The sequence below is a fragment of the Haliotis rubra genome, unplaced genomic scaffold (assembly GCF_003918875.1).
Source record: "Haliotis rubra isolate DU_JTF1 unplaced genomic scaffold, ASM391887v1 Scf270, whole genome shotgun sequence".
In the NCBI taxonomy this organism is placed as follows: Eukaryota; Metazoa; Mollusca; class Gastropoda; order Lepetellida; family Haliotidae; genus Haliotis; species Haliotis rubra.
Window position 1 is genome coordinate 1070834 of NW_025766781.1, and position 18449 is coordinate 1089282.

The following is an 18449-nucleotide window of genomic DNA, read 5'->3' on the forward strand; positions in this document are numbered from 1 at the left end:
ATCCATGAAAGGAACGAAATATCCTTAGGGAATTACCCCACTTACTCGTCCGGAGTATCATAGAATCATGTTTGGAAATCTTCACACATATATAACGGTACTCGTCTAGAGTTAAGTTTTACGCCGCACTCAGCAATATTCCAGCTATAGTGTGGCGGTCTGCAAATAATCGAGTGTGGACCAGACAAGCCAGTGATCAATAGCATGAACATCGATCTTTGCAATTGGGATACGATGACATGTGTCAACCAAGCCAGCGAGTCTGACTATCCGATCCCGTTAGTCGCCTCTTAAGACAAGCATGGGTTATTGAAGATCAATTGTAACCCGGATCTTGACGGGTTCGTACTGTTAAGATAGAGGTTCAGTGAGATGGTTTTAACACCGCTTTCACCAGTATTCCAGTTCTACCACGCTGTGTTTGCTTCACTTGTTATTAGATGCCGTGGGAGCACTGAACCCCAGCGCGAATATCAGTAACTCTGCGGGTTATGGATTCGTCAAAAGCACCGTTATTCTCTGTGCAGTTCTGTTCATTACTGGATCAGGAATCCAATGATCATGGTTTCCGAATCATATTTTCACTTATAGGATTTTTCCTTCATCAACAGTAAGTGAGTGAGTGAGTGAGTATGGTTTTACGCCGCGTTTAGCAACCTTCCAGCAATATCACGCTGGGGACACAAGAAATTGGCTTCACACATAGGAATCGAACCCTGATCTTCGGCGTGATGAGCGAAGGCTTTAACCACTAGGCTGCATATGTTTCCAACACGCCCAAGGGACGCAACTCTGCACAGACCTTTGACTTTTGCTCTCCAGTGTTCCCTTTCCCGCATGGCACGCAATGATTTGACTGCCATGCTGAATTTGGCGTTAAATTAACTCGCTTCTTTACACACAATTACCTCTTAAAATACTGAACTTAGAAAATGTTCCCCGAAGAGCCATTCCATGTTTCGTGAATCGAATGCTGAAAGGAGCAACGACATCACAAACCTTTAATTCAAAGTTAAATACAAGATGATCACTTTCTTTTAAAAACATATGCAAACAAAACTGCTCAAACACGTAGATTCAACACCTAAAGCTGAACCAGATACTATGTTGACGCTTGAAGGTAAAGACATAAAATGGAACGTTGATGGGCTGACAATCTATTTTCCTGGCCCTAAACGGACACAATCGTATCGGACAATCCAATCAGGCAGGGATCGATTAATTGATTCGGCAGATCAATTACATTCCATGGAGAGAACTATAATGAAGAAACTGGGATTATATTGGATGAGGACTTTGTGTTTGTCTCGAGGCGAACAAAGATTCAGCTCCTTGAAAGGATTTACGAATATGAGGGAACATTGAAAATACTAACATCTCATGGCAGATTTGTGTGATCCTTTTAACGTTGAAATACTCTTCCCTCGAGTTCATACAGCAAATCGTTAGTAAAGATAAAGTACTAGCAAGGAACTTGGGAGGGAGCGTTACGAACGTTTTAAGGATGGGTTCATATGATTTTAACTGAGAACAAAATGCAATGCCTTTCAACATCTCAATTTCTGGGACTTACAAGAAGATTCAAGAATCTCTCTGACTAACTTATGATTTTAGTTTTTTCTAGATTTCTAGAGAGAACATAAACATCCGCATATGCAAAACACATATTTAACCATGGATTTGTTAGTTTTCCTTGAAATTCGAAAATTCAGAAAACTCCAGACTTACATGTCGTATTATGTGACTTACTCAAGTTTCAAATTTCATGATACAGGAAAGACAATAAATAGTTTTTAGCCATTTGATTTTCTCATGCGAATATTTAAAGGTTTACATTGTATGATTTGACATGTTCCAGTGGGCCAAAAGGCGATTACCATACCTCGTCCATGACTTACTTTTTGGGACAAATACCATCACGTCGTCGGATTGGCTAAAGGATTAGGATTTCCTTCAATAATAAATGAATCTCCTTTAAAAGCTTCCCGGAGATATGTCATATCTGTAATGTATTTAACGTAAGTATATATGTGTATCGAAATCTGATTACAAAGTCCATACAACACAGCAGCAAAGGGACAGCCTACTCAAAGACATACATACAGACAACAACTGCCCGTTTTGGTGGTGGAATTAAATATGCTATACTGAATATACAAATGATGATGGCTTACTTTCTATATTTCTTCATATGGAATAACACTTTTTGGCGAACACCAGGGGTAATCACTACTTATCATAGTGATTCATAAACATAAGCTCATGATTTAACCGGAATTGTACAATCGACTCTGTTTCCAGCATATATTTCTCATGTATGTATAAAGGGTTTGTCGCTGTATTTAAGCAAACAGGACCCGTGAAGATCCGGGTTAGAATGTACCTTCAGTAACCCATGCTTGTCGGAAGAGGCGACTAACGGGATTGGGTGGTCTGGCTCGCTGATTCGGTTGACACATGTCATCGGATCCCAACTGCGCAGATCGATGCTCATGCTGTTGATCACTGGATTGTCTGGTCCAGTCTCGATTATTTACAGACCGCCACCATATAGCTGGAATATTGCTGACTGTGGCGTAAAACTTAACTCACTCACTCACACATTTAAGCAAACTCACAGGCGTTTGTGTCCTGTGTAAAGAGTATATTAATATATAAACATTTAAACAGTAGCGCCTATTTTGTTCTTGATGCATATGTATGACAGCAATGTTGATGACATATATGGCAAGATTTAAAGCCCAGGATACCTGATCATCTCGGTCAGTGGGTCAATGAATCAAATTTAAATCTTTGCTGCCTGTGGAGTAAACTAACTGATAAGATCGTAACCTCTCAATGTCCATCAGTCCACCCCGCCGTCAGCTTTGCTTTATCTCGCCTGACTTGCGCTATGTCGAAAACAGCACAGAGTCGTCATCAACGTCACAACGTTGCAAATGGACAGGCAATTAACTTCCGATCGTCATTATTTTCAATAATCCAGTTTCGGTACAATTTTGAAACGCATAACTAAATTCAGAAACTAATTGGAGTTTCTAAACATCCGATCAATTTACAGATTATTCCCCTTGGGGCATTAAAACCAATTTAAAAAGGTTTAAATGTTTAAACAGATCCCAAATTCAAAAATGCATAATGGCCGAAGAAGAATATTAGGTGTTCATCCGAATTGTGGTTGTTTGTGATAAAGTTGTCCACACAAGGATCCATAATTTCGTTGCTGTGTAACAGCACTTTTGGACTTTCCGCGGATCCTGTAATCGAGAGTTCTATTCCCAAATTTACTCAGATTATGAACATTGGTTTGTCAGCACCAAACACGTTTTCATGGGTTTCATTAAAGAGCTTAAAGAGCTTCAACTACAGTTTCCTCTCACATTAAGATGGCACTATAAGCTGTATGCTTCTCTGGAGGGTAATACAGTCTGATGTACGCCTGTTTGTAGCAGTGTCACCCGAGCCGGTAGGCGGTAGGCGAGGGATGACACTGCTACAAAGAGGCGTATATCAGACCGTATTACCCGATGGGGAAGCATACAAGGTATTTATCTAATTACCGCCAAGTTAAATGTACAAACTATCAGTTTGTTTTATTTTAATGATCGCTAACCACTATATGACATGTAAACGAAATGGCGTCTGCCCCTCGACTGGATTTTTAAAATCAGTGAAACATATTCTGACATGGTTAACACTGCTATAAAAATGGCTAATTACGTTTAAGTTGAGTGTGCAAACGATTCAGTATATAGAATGGTTTAAATAAAGCAGTGAAAGTCGGTAAAATAAATCTGTACATAGTGAACTCAAAAACAGCAAGTCGAACGGTTTTCGAACTCCGGACACTGCATGCGTAATATTATGGCGTCATATGATTGTTAGCGATACAGCTTCTCGGCGGAGAGTTTGGCGGTTACTGTGGCGGCGGATAATATGTTTTTCAGTTGTCACCCTGCTGGGAGAGGTGACACGGAAACTTGTTAAAGCGTCATTGACCAATGAAATTAAAGTATTTCATATGAAGGTAAGATAAAGTTTGATATAAATCCTGGGAACTCAACTCAAATAACCTGTTACGATAATTATGTAACAATATGTTCTTATATTGTTAGAAATGTTAAGATACTTAACATACTCAAAATCAATCCCAATTCGATTTTCATGCTGTTGATCACTGGATTGTCAGGTCCAGACTCGGTTATTTTTACAGACCGCCGCCATATAGCTGGAATATTGCTCGGCGCGGCGTAAAACTAAACTCACTCAAAACATACACAGAATACCACATGAGTACAGCCAGTTAATTACGGTCACCAGCTCAAGTCGTGATACTCAATCACGTGGCCTTGTATCTGCTGCTCAGACAGCCACTTGTTCGCCCTTACCTCACCCCGAGGTTATATTCAACAGATTGTGAGATTGACAGGTTGCACGTCGAGGCATGATAAACTCGTGGGCTGATGGGGAGACAAGGTTGACCGGCGTACTGGTCTCTGAAGAGCCATAGCCTTGTTCACACTCGCTTCAAAAATCGATTTTGGTTTGACCTGTGACCTGAAGTGGTTCAGGTGCTGATATCAGCTGATAGATAATGATGTCAGCTTTGCTATATTCATAATTTGACTGAATCTGAATATAATTCGTACCCACAAACCGTTGTTGGTCCTATCTATTTAAATGGATCATTTTGAGGTCATATTAAGGCTGATTGCCTGTCAACTTTTTTTCAGTGAGTCCAGTGGTTGGACCGCTAATAATACAAAACAGTTTTGTCTTGTCATGTCATGTACAGAATGGAAAGTACAGTTTGAAAATTACCTTATATACCCTGTTGTGACAACATCCATTACAGGTATGTTTATTCGTGTGTGTGCGCGAGTGCGTTTAAGGTCCTAAGCCACCTTATGGTCATCATGGTCGGCCAACTAATACATACGTTGCAGAAAACTCAAAACCATTTCACACTAAATACATTGCATTTAATTTGAATATTCAATAAGTTTACGTCAACCACTCATGAATGTTTAAACACATCAAAAGTAGACCGTATTATCCTGGTATGGTTGAAGGTCACTTCCTTTAATTACGATGTAAACCAAGTACTATGTACTGTGACCCCTGACCTCCGAAGACACCGAATGTCTTCAGCAGGCTGGCTGACTTGGTTGACACACGTCATCGTATCCCGACAGCGTAGATCGATGCTCATTCTGTTGATCAATCACTGGATTGTCTGGTCCAAAGTTGCATATTTACAGTTGCCATATACAACTGCTGGAATATTGCTGAATGTGGCGTTAAATGAACACATAAAGAAACAGCGATTTATATATTCTACTCTCATGGTGAAAACCAGGGACTAAAATTAATTCGGACACATATTTAAATCCAGCTAATCAGGAAAACACAGTGGCTTCAACTTTGATTGATCAACCCAGATTTCCCTATATTGCATGGAGAGGCCCTATAAGCTTAGCCTGACAAACCAGTGGACCTTTACTGGTGGTGCTCAGCTAACACGTTTTGAATAATTTAGGCAGCTTGATAAGAGACATGTAATTATTGTCGATCAATGATAACAGATGCTTTATAAATCTGAAAACAATACATTTTTACTGACGGCATTATGTGAAAAAGCCAGAATATCAATATTTGGAGAAAAAAAACCTGACAATGAACAGTTAATGAATCAAACAGGGTAATTATAAAGAAAATACTATAAACCCAGTCAGTCAAATAAATGTACCGATGTTTCAGCAAACTCAAGAACTGTTACACATACAAACTTTTACCCCATTTAATTAGTGATTCAAACCCTCTAACCCATTAAAACATAAACCATTTGTATAGACGTTTCAACAGCCAGGACCATATTTGAGTTCAGTGTAGCTCAGAATCTAACACGCCTTATCGCATCCCCAAAGTGGCCTGGTAGTTTCATGGTTTAAGGCCATGACCGAACCTTGTAATGTAATCACGGGCTATTTCGGTATCAGTATTGCAGAATGGATCGTGTAGCAAAGCCTGTGTAACAACATTTCCAGAAGCCCTTTAGGAAACGCAGCGACACGATCATTTTTATATAAAAACGAAGCCAAACAGAACTGATTTTCTGCTCTATTATTTTCAGTTTAATCTTGTGACACGTAGATCAGTGAAATTTACATGATATGGGAAAGTCAACTTAGGGTGAATCTTCCACGACGCACATTTATATCATGCAGAGAAATTATATTGTTTTATCACGGTGATCCTTGCAAGCAAAATCTGATCTTATAATAACGTATTGATTTACTTATCGTGCCTGTATAATCTGTCGCCTGACGGAATAAGACCAGTGTATCCGTATATAAAAGTTCGTGATAACCAAAGTTAACAAAGTTATTTTACCTTATCATTCGTTATTCGTGTCTTTAACATACATAAATAATGGTTATTTTGTATTGCTTTAGTTAGTGATTCAATAATTATGATTTACAAAAATTAAATTCGTGTAGACGAGACAAAAAACACAGTGAACCTTGAAATTTGATAATTCGTTATATACCTGGATATCGATAAGGGATTGCAAGAACTGAAGAATCGATCGATTGTCATTACATCAACTATATACTTAACAAACACGAACGGCTGCTTGCTTGGACTAAAATTTGGCGACAAATCCTACATGCAAAGAGTAGGTTTACAACAACTGGTCTAAACACCGAGTCACCATAAAGCACCCTGTGAGTGGACATAATATTTTTGGAAATTGCTTTGTCATTTGCATGTTCTCATTGAAGGAGAAGCTAGAGAGTTCAATTTGGTTCAACAACACTTTCTTTTTGCTAGTTTGTTATTTTACGCCGCTCTCTCTAATATTCCAGCTATATGGCAGCCATCTGTAAATAATTTAGTCTCGACGTGACAACTCAGTGACTGACCCCATCTGCATGTTTACATAATGTGTTCAACAAAGCCAACCAAGTTAGCAAACCTGTTCACCAGGTGCCATCACCTCAAACGACAAGGAAAGTTTGCCAACTCTAAATCAGAGGTATCTTTTGAGGTAAGACAAAATATATTCCTCACCCTCTGAGGTGGTCTCTAACCTTTTATCGGGCATTGGCCGTATTATTGCACATATATAGCTGATAGAAATGAGTATAAAACGTAAATATCAAAGGGAGTGTGTCGTTGCATGTGCTTGCCAGATGCTTTACAGTGCCGGAGGCGTGATTGTTATCAGAAAGTAGGTTAATGGGTGTGTTGGTGACAGAGCTCTGGCAATCTGGAAAGTTGGCGCATGCAGAGGTAAGAAAAGGCAAAAAACCCAACAACCCCAAACAAAACAACACCAAACAAAATCCACCCAACCAAACATATATCACACATGCCTGCACACATGCATACACAAAAATCAAGATGAGCATTTACACATAATACATATTGACACAAAAGATTTCATACTTTCATGCACATAAAAAGCAAGGTGTACGCTAAAAGGTTATCGAAGGTGTCAAAGGGACAAAAGTTGTACAAGTTAACTACCTGGCTGTCCCTTTCTCTGCACTCCTCCCTCGTAACAAACAGTGAACTGTGTCAATATTTTAATGATAGTTTGTAAAAAACTTTATTATTTTTAGGACAAAAATTCTGCAAAAACCTCACAGAATTGGTATGATGTTTTGATTATGATCAGCGTTTCATTGAGTATGTTATGTTTATTAGTTTTCGAGTTAGATTGCAATTCATCGGTCCGCTTTTGAGCCAAACGGACTGTACATGGGTACGATGTGTGCAGCCCATTTCTGGTGTGCCCTGCTGTGAAATTGCTGGAATACTGCTAACCTCACTCACCAAGCCGTGATACGTACCAAATCACTTTGGCTGCTATTAGCAGCAAAAACAACCACTTGTTCGCCCTAACCTTACCAGGCTATATTCAACAGATGGTGCGATTGGCAGGTGGGACGTCACGACTTGATTAACTCGTAGGTTGGTTGGGAGACAAGGTTGACACTCATGCATGGACAAAAATATCTGGGCGTACTCGCTTCTGAAGAGCCATAGGCTTGTTCACGCTCACTTCACAATCGATCTTAGATAGACTTATGACCTGAAGTGTTTCAGGAGCTGATATCAGCAGATAGATATTGATGGTAGATTTATTTTCTATTCATAATGTGACAAACAATTTCAACATTGCCAAATAGACAAACATCTGGGCTTCGACTTTGATTGATAAAGAATATTTACCTGTTCACCCCAATTTTTTAGCTAACCACAATGTAAATGTGTTACACAACCCGAATACAACTGAAAGTACATAAATGAAAAGAGTTAGGAGAGACTTAAAATCTGCAATAATTTGCAGCATCTTCAATGAAAAAAGGCAACAAAACATTCTTTACACATTGTGGAGTGAGCATTCGCTTATTCGTTTTAGGCCATCGGCCCATGTACATTAAACATTAATATAATGATATAGTGAAAGTGTCAATGATTATTCACTGTGGAGAGACAAACAACATTTAACATATTTTGCTACATTTAGAATAATGTCATGATGTTTACTGCATACTAGTAACTTACAGGAATATTAAGAAGTAAGGTTATCAGAAAATCTAGATGGTATATATTTACTCCATATCAAATTATACAATTGGCAGACAAACAAAAAGTGTATAACATCTTCAACTACATTATCATTACAATTCTTACAGAAACACAAACATTTATCTATACCCTGCCTACGACCAATAGCTGTTTGAATAGGTAACTCGTCTAATCTAAGCAAACATAAGGGAATGGTTAATTAAGAAAATATGATCATCATACACAAACTGCTTTCAATCTCAAAATCTGTAAAATAAATGGAAGATGTTAGTAAACCTTTTAAATAATTGAAACAATTGGTCATTTTCTAAATTGCATAAGTGAATCAGGCAATTTAAAATAGACCTATTTTATACACTAATCGTACAGGTTAGCTGTATGGTGAATACCCATACCCCTTGCCTAAATTGACGTCAGTATATATTTGTTGTAAACGTGAACGCGACGTTAAACCCAGTTACACCTCATTTATCGCCAGTAGAAGTAAATAAACAAACAAAAAACAAACAACTTCAACCAATCAACCATTTCTGCTCATATGCAAATGTTCAAGGCAAGTTTTCAGTCCCAATATCATATAGAAAAGTTACTCGGAATCTAACACGCCTTATTGCATCCTCAAAGTATCCTGGTAGTTTCGTGGTTTTAAGGCCATGACCGAACCTTGTAATGTAATCACGGGCTATTTCCGTATCAATATTGCAGAATGGACCGTATAACAAAGCCTTTGTAACAACATTTCCAAAAGCCTTTCAGGAAATACGCTGACGTGTGCATTTTTTTCTGAAAAATACCCGAAGCCAAACAGGACTGATTTCTTTGCTCTATTTTTTCAGCTTAATCTCGTGACACGTTGGGTAAAATTGACATGAAAAAGTTGAGTCAGATTAGGGTGATTTTTTCATGAGGCACAATAAAATCTCCATAAAATCTGGAATGTTTATCCTTTAACGATGGGTTTTGTAAGTCAAACCTGTAATCTTCTAATAGCGTACTCTTTTCACCGATTTCGTGATAGTCAAAGTTGACATAAACGACATGGGTTGAGCATATGGGATATTCATCATTCAGTGTAACAATAATAGCAATTAAACACATCCCCCAAGCCATGATGATTCTGCATTACACATCAAGGTTGGGCCATTGACTTAACACAGTTGAAATTGGTGAACCCTACGGAATGAAAGCTGCCTTCCAAGGTGAGGGTTCGAACTTATGTTGACGACCAATCTATCGAACAGGCTGAAGTGTATAGCCATCTGTGACTGGACAGGATTTTTTTCGGTCCTTTCTTTAACACACCGGAGTTGTTTTGCCGGACATCAAGTCAAAGGACAATGTATCTTTTGTTGGTTTGCGTGGTTTTTTTTTGCTTTTTTTAACGTCGATTCAGCAGCATTGCAGGTATATGACAGTGGTGTGGTAATGAATAATCACGTCTAATCGCGAATAATGACGACCCAGTGACTGACATCATGAGCATTCATCTGCTCAGTTGGGACAATAGTGTGCATCCAACAAGTTAGTGATTCTGACTGTCCGATCCCGGTAATGGTTCTCACGACAAGCATTGGTTGCTAAACACCAGTCCTAGCCCCGATTAGTCACAGATGTCGTATTGGGTATAATCTGGACAAAATATATCCCCCTTCCCCACACAAAGCATTAAATGAATAGTTAAAGGCTGGACTCTGAACATGTATCAAGCATTTTGCACACCAATGGCTGATGAACAGAGAACAAGAAGTTAAATAACAGATACTCCTGTGGCTGCTTGTGTTTTACCAGATGTTTACCAGTGCCTGGGGACTTGATTATCTTACAGAAAGTGGGTTGATAGATATGTTGGCGCCAGAGCCATGGCTAGTAATGGTGCCGTGCTTAAAACAGTTCTGCACAACTTTACTATTGACTTTTATTTTCCAATTGACATACGGGTCTTTGAATTGTTCACAAACGCAAAGACCAACTCAACCAATCATTGTTTCCAGGATTTAAGTTTTTAAAGGATTGAAGTCACTAAAAAGATATATAAATTTCAAAAGTGTTTCGTCAGTCAACATGTCACAGTTTGTAATGTATGTTTCTATGTCTGATAAACAGTTTGTGAATGATTTACAGGCATAGTTTAGCCAGTGTTACAAACCTAGTCTGATCATTCGTACCAGAAACACACGGGGATCAATTATAATGTATAAAAATGGTGGTTCGGTAATTGTGTCATCACAAGACACGAGGTTAACCTCTATCGTTATCATTTAGGTCATACGGTTTTTCTTGAACTCATTAAAGTGCATGTAAGTGTTTATGAAATAATGTTTACGAACATGGCAGGGTCACACACGTACTCTTGCACTGACTCTCTAACTACGTTTACGTTTCCAATGATTCACTGATACACAGCTGGACACATTTATCTCTACACCCTTTCACAGTCACGTGGTTGGTCTTCCACTGACTCACAGGCATATAGTCACATCTTTGCTCTTCCACTGACTCGCAGATATAGTAGTAGTAGTAGTAGTAGTAGTAAAATGTTTATTAAAGTGTCACACGCACAACATTTACAGTAAAATACAGAATCACATAAAGCAGTTTAAAGGAAGTGCGTCCAACCATACATGGGCTTACGAGACACTATAAATACATTATAACAAGATTAATGGTACACACATGATAGAATACAATATGGGAGATAGACATTTAGGCAGATTGTAGATAAGACACACTGATAACAACAACAGACTCCTCGATGAAACAACAACAGAGAAAGAAAAAGAATAACGGGATTCTGAAAATAATCATGATAAATTAAGTCCAAAAAATGAAAATGCATAAATTAGATATACATTGTATATATAAAATTAACATTATTTGCCGTCTTGTTAACATTTGATAAAGTGCATTTGCTAATTCTTTTTGTAAAACATCGGAATTCATTATATAAAACAATTTATCCTCATCACAAAAGTGATTAAAATGACCGTTGCTTTCTGCAGCTGCCTTAAAAAAGGTTAAATCTAATGTCTTTATAAAAAGTACATTGGATCAAAAACTGAAACTCATCTTCAATAAAATACGTACAAGCATTTTACAAAAAGATAGAACACTGGATTACTTATCGATTTAATTTAATTGATCTCCTGACACATGCCTCCGACATACCTGTACTCACTACCGCACAACTATAAAAGTAATGGGACATAAACTTACCTAACCCAACCCGTTCCTGATCAGTATCGTGTTTCTTAAAGCACCAAGTACAATAAGACAAAAACAAAAATAGCTTAATCTTGAATAATGTGTACTTACTGACTTGTCAGCACTTGGAACGAGATTAGCTGCAAACACTCCATCATTATAAATGTGTTTTATGTGCGAAACCGTTACCCTTCGTTTTTCATCCTATTTAAAAGTTGTCAAGTACATTAGGTTAGTTTACACTGGTTTTCCTTGGAGAACGAACAGATATAGTGTGTTCAGTATTGGATGACTGCAACGAGGTATGGCGGTCAGGTTGGAGTTTTTCTGTGTACGTAGTGGATGTACGTAAGCATAATATGTAAGTGCTATGCTTCAGACTTAAATAAGCAATGTCTTTGATCCTCGCTGATATGTTATTTCTTAGGCGATGTGTAATCTGATTCTAAAGGAGGCCAGTTTCAGATAGGTCTCCATATTTCAGGTGAACAACTGATTTGCCCCTATGACAGGTGCAATCAGCGGAGCAGGATACGCTAACATCAGGTACCACCAGTATTTGAAAGTGCCTAAATTTATCTTGCCTAAGGTGACAGAAATTGTTTTAATCCCTTAGTAAGTATCGACAGGCCGCTTGGGTTATCTGGGGTAATAATAATCAGATTCTGATTACAGCGTCCAGTGAGCAACTAGTCAGATGGATACTAGGCGCCATATAAATGAATTATCATGATTATTATTATTACCCATCGAACGACTCTCCGCCGTCGTTATTGGTTATCTCGCAATGCACAGGAACACGTGACACCACGTTTAAACCCACTTCATAATGCAATATAGGTGCGGTGGGTTAACTTAGTAGTTTAAACGTTCGCTTACTACGCCAAAGAACCTGGTTCGATTCCCACCATGAGTACAATGTGTGAAGGCCATTTCTGATGTTCCCCTCCGTGATAGTGCTGGAATATTGTTAAAGGCGACTTAAAACTACACTCAGTCACTCACTATAATGCAGCATAGTAATTCCGTGGGAGGAAATCCTGAGATGAAGCATGTCATGGATGCTCACTATGTTAGGGAACATTAGCACAATTGTAAACAGTCAAACGCCAGAGCCGATGTGAAACATAGCAGATCCTGACACGGCCAAGGGAGGCAACGTTGGAATATATTTACAGCGCCATATATTAAATGATTGAAAACCCGCTCAAAGACAATTGCGCGATTGATACAGCCTTGAATTTTCTCTGTTAGCGTCTGTCATTGCTGAAGCATGGTTAATCTGGAACCAGTACTGTTCCTGAGCCAGTGAGCCGGCAAGAACCTGCTTCCGTTTCTGTCTTTGACTCCAGGCGGAGATTATCATGATAGACGCGTAAATAAGTCAATTAGGTTCACATAGCGGCTTCCGTTCTTGTCAAGGACAGTAGTCCTGAGGATCATAATTGAGGCAATGTTTTTATCAAAGCAGCTCATGTTGAGAAGAGGAACGGCGTGAAGTATAGGCAAATAGTGACACACTAAGATCCTCATGTCGCATAACTTCTTATAGCTTTGTGTCTGTTTAGAAAATGGTCGTCAAATGAATTTGCACGAAATGGGTATAAGATGAGAAAAGCGATGAAATTGACAGGAGTTAATCCCTCGTAACTTGAAATCGTTAGCCCAGTGGAGAGTTTACTACTAAAAGGTTACAGGCAACCCGATTCTTTCATATGAATAAAGTGAATATGTCTTCAATTGGTCTATTGGGCCTTCCCAAGCCATTTCTCGTAGTTTTTCGTCCACAGAAGAATACTCCATAGGGTCCTCTTTCCAGTATCCATATGTCGGTATTCCGATGTCTGTGGTTGGGTTCCCATCTTCCCCCACTGGCAGCAGATACAATACAATTCTTGCTTTCCCTCGGAATGTTGCAGCGGCAAACTTTCTGCACATGTTTCTAAGATCTGGGGCAACTACTACGGCAATAGGATTCCAGAATATGGTCCTTCCATCTTTCTGGAAAGTTCTGGTGGGTTCTATGCGGATGTGCAGGCCAACAGGGTATTCTTCGTTGCTGGCCAAGCCTCTTGGTATCCAACACGTTTTTAGTCCGTATTTGTCCGTAGTGGTCTCCACAAAGTCGTGGTTCTCTTCCAGCACACGCTCCAATCTTTTGTTTGCCCAAACCACAATTGGCATTTCTTCGCCTTTTTGCAGCAAGACTACTCTGCTGGCTGTTTGCGGTATCCTAGAATGGACCATGTAGTATTTGCAATGTCTGCTATTTTATTCGTTTGTGTATTTCGTAGAGCCGTTTCTACCTCTTTGCGAGCTTCTTCCGATCGCTTTGTGTATTCCTTTTTCTCCCGTACTATTTCTCCTAGTCGCTCCAGTTCTTTTTCTCTACTCTGCTCTTGTTCTATCTGCCGTGCTGTCTTTCTGCCTTCTAGGATAGCCCATGCTTCTCTTCTCCATTCTTCCACACATGCTGCTTCTTGTATTTCTTGCAATCGTTTTCCTTGATCCCTAGCAGATCCAGAATATACTTCTCTTTCTTTTGCAATCTCTGGTACTTCCTGCAGTTGGAATTTGGAAGAAGCCTTGCCTATGGTGCTACATTTGGCTGTTACTCCATTCCCACTCTACTGTCGTGCAAGAAGCAAAGAATACTTGGATCAGCTCCATTTGGATGTAGCTGGGTTGGTCTTCTACTCGCAGACAGTATCGTTTTGGCATCGGGATCCTTTCTATAGCAACGTAGTGGACCTAGCTCCACACCAGTATCTGTAGCGGAGAGTATATCTACCCGAAATATTGGACATGCTCGGAAACCAAAATCTGCTGCAGCCCATTCTATCGCTTTCTCCCACGTAGCATCGTTGTCTGCTCTGGTAGGAGCAATGCGGACCCCAGAAATTCTACCCGTCTCCGAATGTGCATACCAAGCTACGAATATGGTGCCTTGTGGGCGATCTGCCAGAACGAGAGAGCAGTCTAGACACATCGATAGGTTTTCCCATTGTTTTGCTGGTGGTTGTACTATGAACAAGTTGGTGTCTGGAGAAGATACCATCTCTAGAATTTGTTCTACCAAATCGTTTGCTATTTTTCCAAGTTGTGTGGATGTGCGTAGAGCGAAATTTCTATGCGAGTACAACCACGGGCTTGCACTCGTCTGGATGCAGGAAAGTTTTCAGCAAGTGTTGGTTTGGGCAATCCACATTGTCTGCCAGATGTCCACCGATTTGCTCCCGGACTTCTCCTGCTTCGAAATTGGAAACAACCTTGTTGTAGAGTTTCGTTCGCATTGTATAGCCATTCCAGGTCTCGACGCAAGCACAGACGTGGGCCCCAACACTACCCGTATTGTCTAGAATTGTTGGACTGTTCGACTGCATAGCAGAAAACAAGTCTCCTTGCTCTCGGAAACCACGTTATTTCCAAAGGTATTCCACCAGTCGCTTGCGGTCCAGCACACCAGAGAAATCTCTTGTTAGTCGATAGAATACAGCCCATAGCCGTGTACTAGTAGTTGGCGTTCTAGTTTTGGAATCGACGTTTGTAGCTCGCCGATGGGTATTTTGGAAACGTCTATCTTTGCTACGAATAGAGCGTATGCCTTCTCTCCCAGATATAGTTCTTGCAAAAAGGGGGATTGCGAAAAGGTAGTACCAATCCTAGTAGTCCTGACCATTTTTGTGCTCTCGATAAGACCAGGGACCAGGCAGGTCTCTGATCAAAACACCAATTTCTCCCTCCGTGGGTTGTGGCCACTGAGGGCTTTTGCTTTTTTTTTCATTTGAACTTGCACATCGAAGGATGGTTCTCGCTATTTTTTAAGGGGGCTGGGAGATTTAATTCCCACAAATACGCCTCTAAGCCGCATGTGTGGCAATACCCCCACTCTACTACTACTATTCCTAACATAAAATTATGAAACCCAATGCCGGTTTCTCCGCACGGTGATATTGCTGGGATTTTGACAAAAACGCTATACTCATATATTCTATGTACGTATGCATCTGCCATAATGATCTTTTGATATGTTTAGAACAAACGGTGACATTCTAGCAATTTTCCAGCAATCTTACCAGAAATGGGCTTCATACATGTACGCATGTGGTGAATCGAACCCGGGTCTTCGGCGTGACGAGAGAACGCTTTAACCACTAGGCTACCCCTGTTACACAGTGGATAGGCGTAGGGACACATCATCCCAAAACGAAGCTGAAAATTTGCCCATTGGAATCAGTGAGTACGACTGTACTTCCCGAGAACAGTTCACCCCGACCTTAACTCGCTGTCTCATTAACACATGGCGATGTAACAATTACCATCTATTTTTTACAGCGTCTGGAAATTATATTGCAACCTTGAGACCTGTTAGTATGGCTGTGCAACGCCTGTACAGCCAATACACGTCTATACTTTGCGTCTGCAACATTTACCTATTGTGTAACTAAACTGATAAAACAAAACTACACACCAGATTTAAAAAAATAATTTGGGAAACTTTTTGATTGTCAATAACATGTAATAAAGCACGTTGCCAAAATACGTCATTTCATATTTAAAAATAAAGTGACCTCATGTTTTGTATATAAAAAATATTATTTTCGTTATGTTTTCATCTTCGCTGCCATGTTCGCCTACAACCATGTCACGAACAGGTAGTTAGTTTGCAAGAGAGAGAAAAAATCTCGAATGGAATCGCTCACCTCATGTTTGTCTACGGAAATTTTGTAATTTAATGACTATGTTTAGAGGATATGATACAGAGGAGCGCCTGTCCACTGGTAATGTGTGCAAGAAGTTGTACAGGACACCGTTGTCAGCATACTCTAGATCTTACGTGGATCTTGGTTGGGTAGCATAGTGGCTAAAGGGTTCACTAGTCACTAGGGTTGAAGCCTGGTTTTGAATCCCTGCATAGAAACATGTGGTCCTCGGATGTTTGTAAAATTACCTGTGAAACCATATTGTCACGAAGGCATTAGAAATAAGTGAGTGAGTTTGTTTTTTACGCCGCTTTTAGCAATATTCCAACAGCGTCACGGCGGGGGACCCCAGAAATAAGCTTCACACATTGTACCCATGTGGAGAATCGAACCCGGGCCTTCGGCGTAACGAGCGAACTCTTTAATCACTAAGATACCTCATCGTTCCTTAGAAATAAGGCGACAGACAGAAGCGAGCTTCAGGTTAAACTCGCTTTGAAAAGTATTTCAGTGAAGTTATGATTTATCAGCTGAATGGAGGGCAATAGAACTTCACCGCTTGGTTATGGTAGTAACCGTCATAATTAGGGTCATTCTGGAACTCGAACGTACGATCATCAGATCCTGGTACGTAAAAAGGGATATTACCTCTGTGTTCAAAATCACCTTATGACCTGGACGAATGAATAACATCTAGAATGACATCGGGTTTTTAGCTCGCCACTAAAACGTACCGTGAGGCTGTGTGCGTTCGCATTTACCAACATTATGCAAACTGTATCATTCAAACAGAGACCGAAGAAGTGCATTCTAACTGCATCTATGTATTCTTACTGCATTCTAACTGCATTCTAAGTATTCTTACTGCATTCAGTGTATTTTGAACGTATTCGAGGGAGAATTGAAAAGGCAAGTCACTTCAAATCCTGTCAGAATGTCTCGGATGTATCTCGATTGCTGCTGGAATATTTTTCAAATGTATCGGAATATTTCGATTGCAGTTTGAATACAGCTCGAATGTACCTCGAATACAGCCAGAACGTCCCGACTGCTCTTCAAATGAGCCCTGACGACATCAGAACACCACCGAATCGCATAAAAACCCCTTGGCACTGAAACGTTAGATAGAATTGGGGAGTTGCATTCTTACAAAACTTGAAATAATTGTCTATTTTGACATTCTCTTTCGAATGCTGTTCGAAGTTTGGACATTGTTTTGCTGTCTGATTCTCCTTGATTCCTGTTAATTCGAAATCTGTGTGAAGGAGCCTTAAGGAATTGCCCAAGACGTTGCCCCCTCTTTTTCACATGTATGAGTAAATGCATCCTTTATGCTACAAATACCCCGGGAAATGTTAAGAATATCAAATAAAAGAAATCCCCATATTCATAAGCAGATTTCCAAATCCCTTTATATATATATAACAACGGATGTTTTCTTTGACATCAGGCCAGGTCCATCTCAGCCGGGCACTATCATTTTGAAATGTATCCTTCTTAACGTGCAAGTCCAGCGACTGAGATCGATTTCAGATGATGCCAATGAACACATTTGCTCACATCAGTCAGCTGACCGAGAAAATACTGGTCACGAACGGCAGTTTATTCAGGGAATTATTCAATTTGGTTATCTCAGACTAAATGCGGTGAGGATGTTATGGGACTTGAGATAGGATCACCCGAATCATATTTGCTCATGCCTGGCGCTTCATCAAGGCGTTTTACCAGTTTATTGGTAAAATATTCATGATCAGCTAGTGGTGTGGCTGTTACTGTTTGTCTATGATTAACTGAGGTCAGTTCCACAATTGTTTGTTTCAGACAGAGCTAATGTTTGGACTTCTAATTTGACCGGTTCGGGAACATTATGGAGAAACTGTACAAACTGCTCTACAGTGAGAATACCTTTTGACAATTGACGAGTAAAACCGTCAACACTAATAC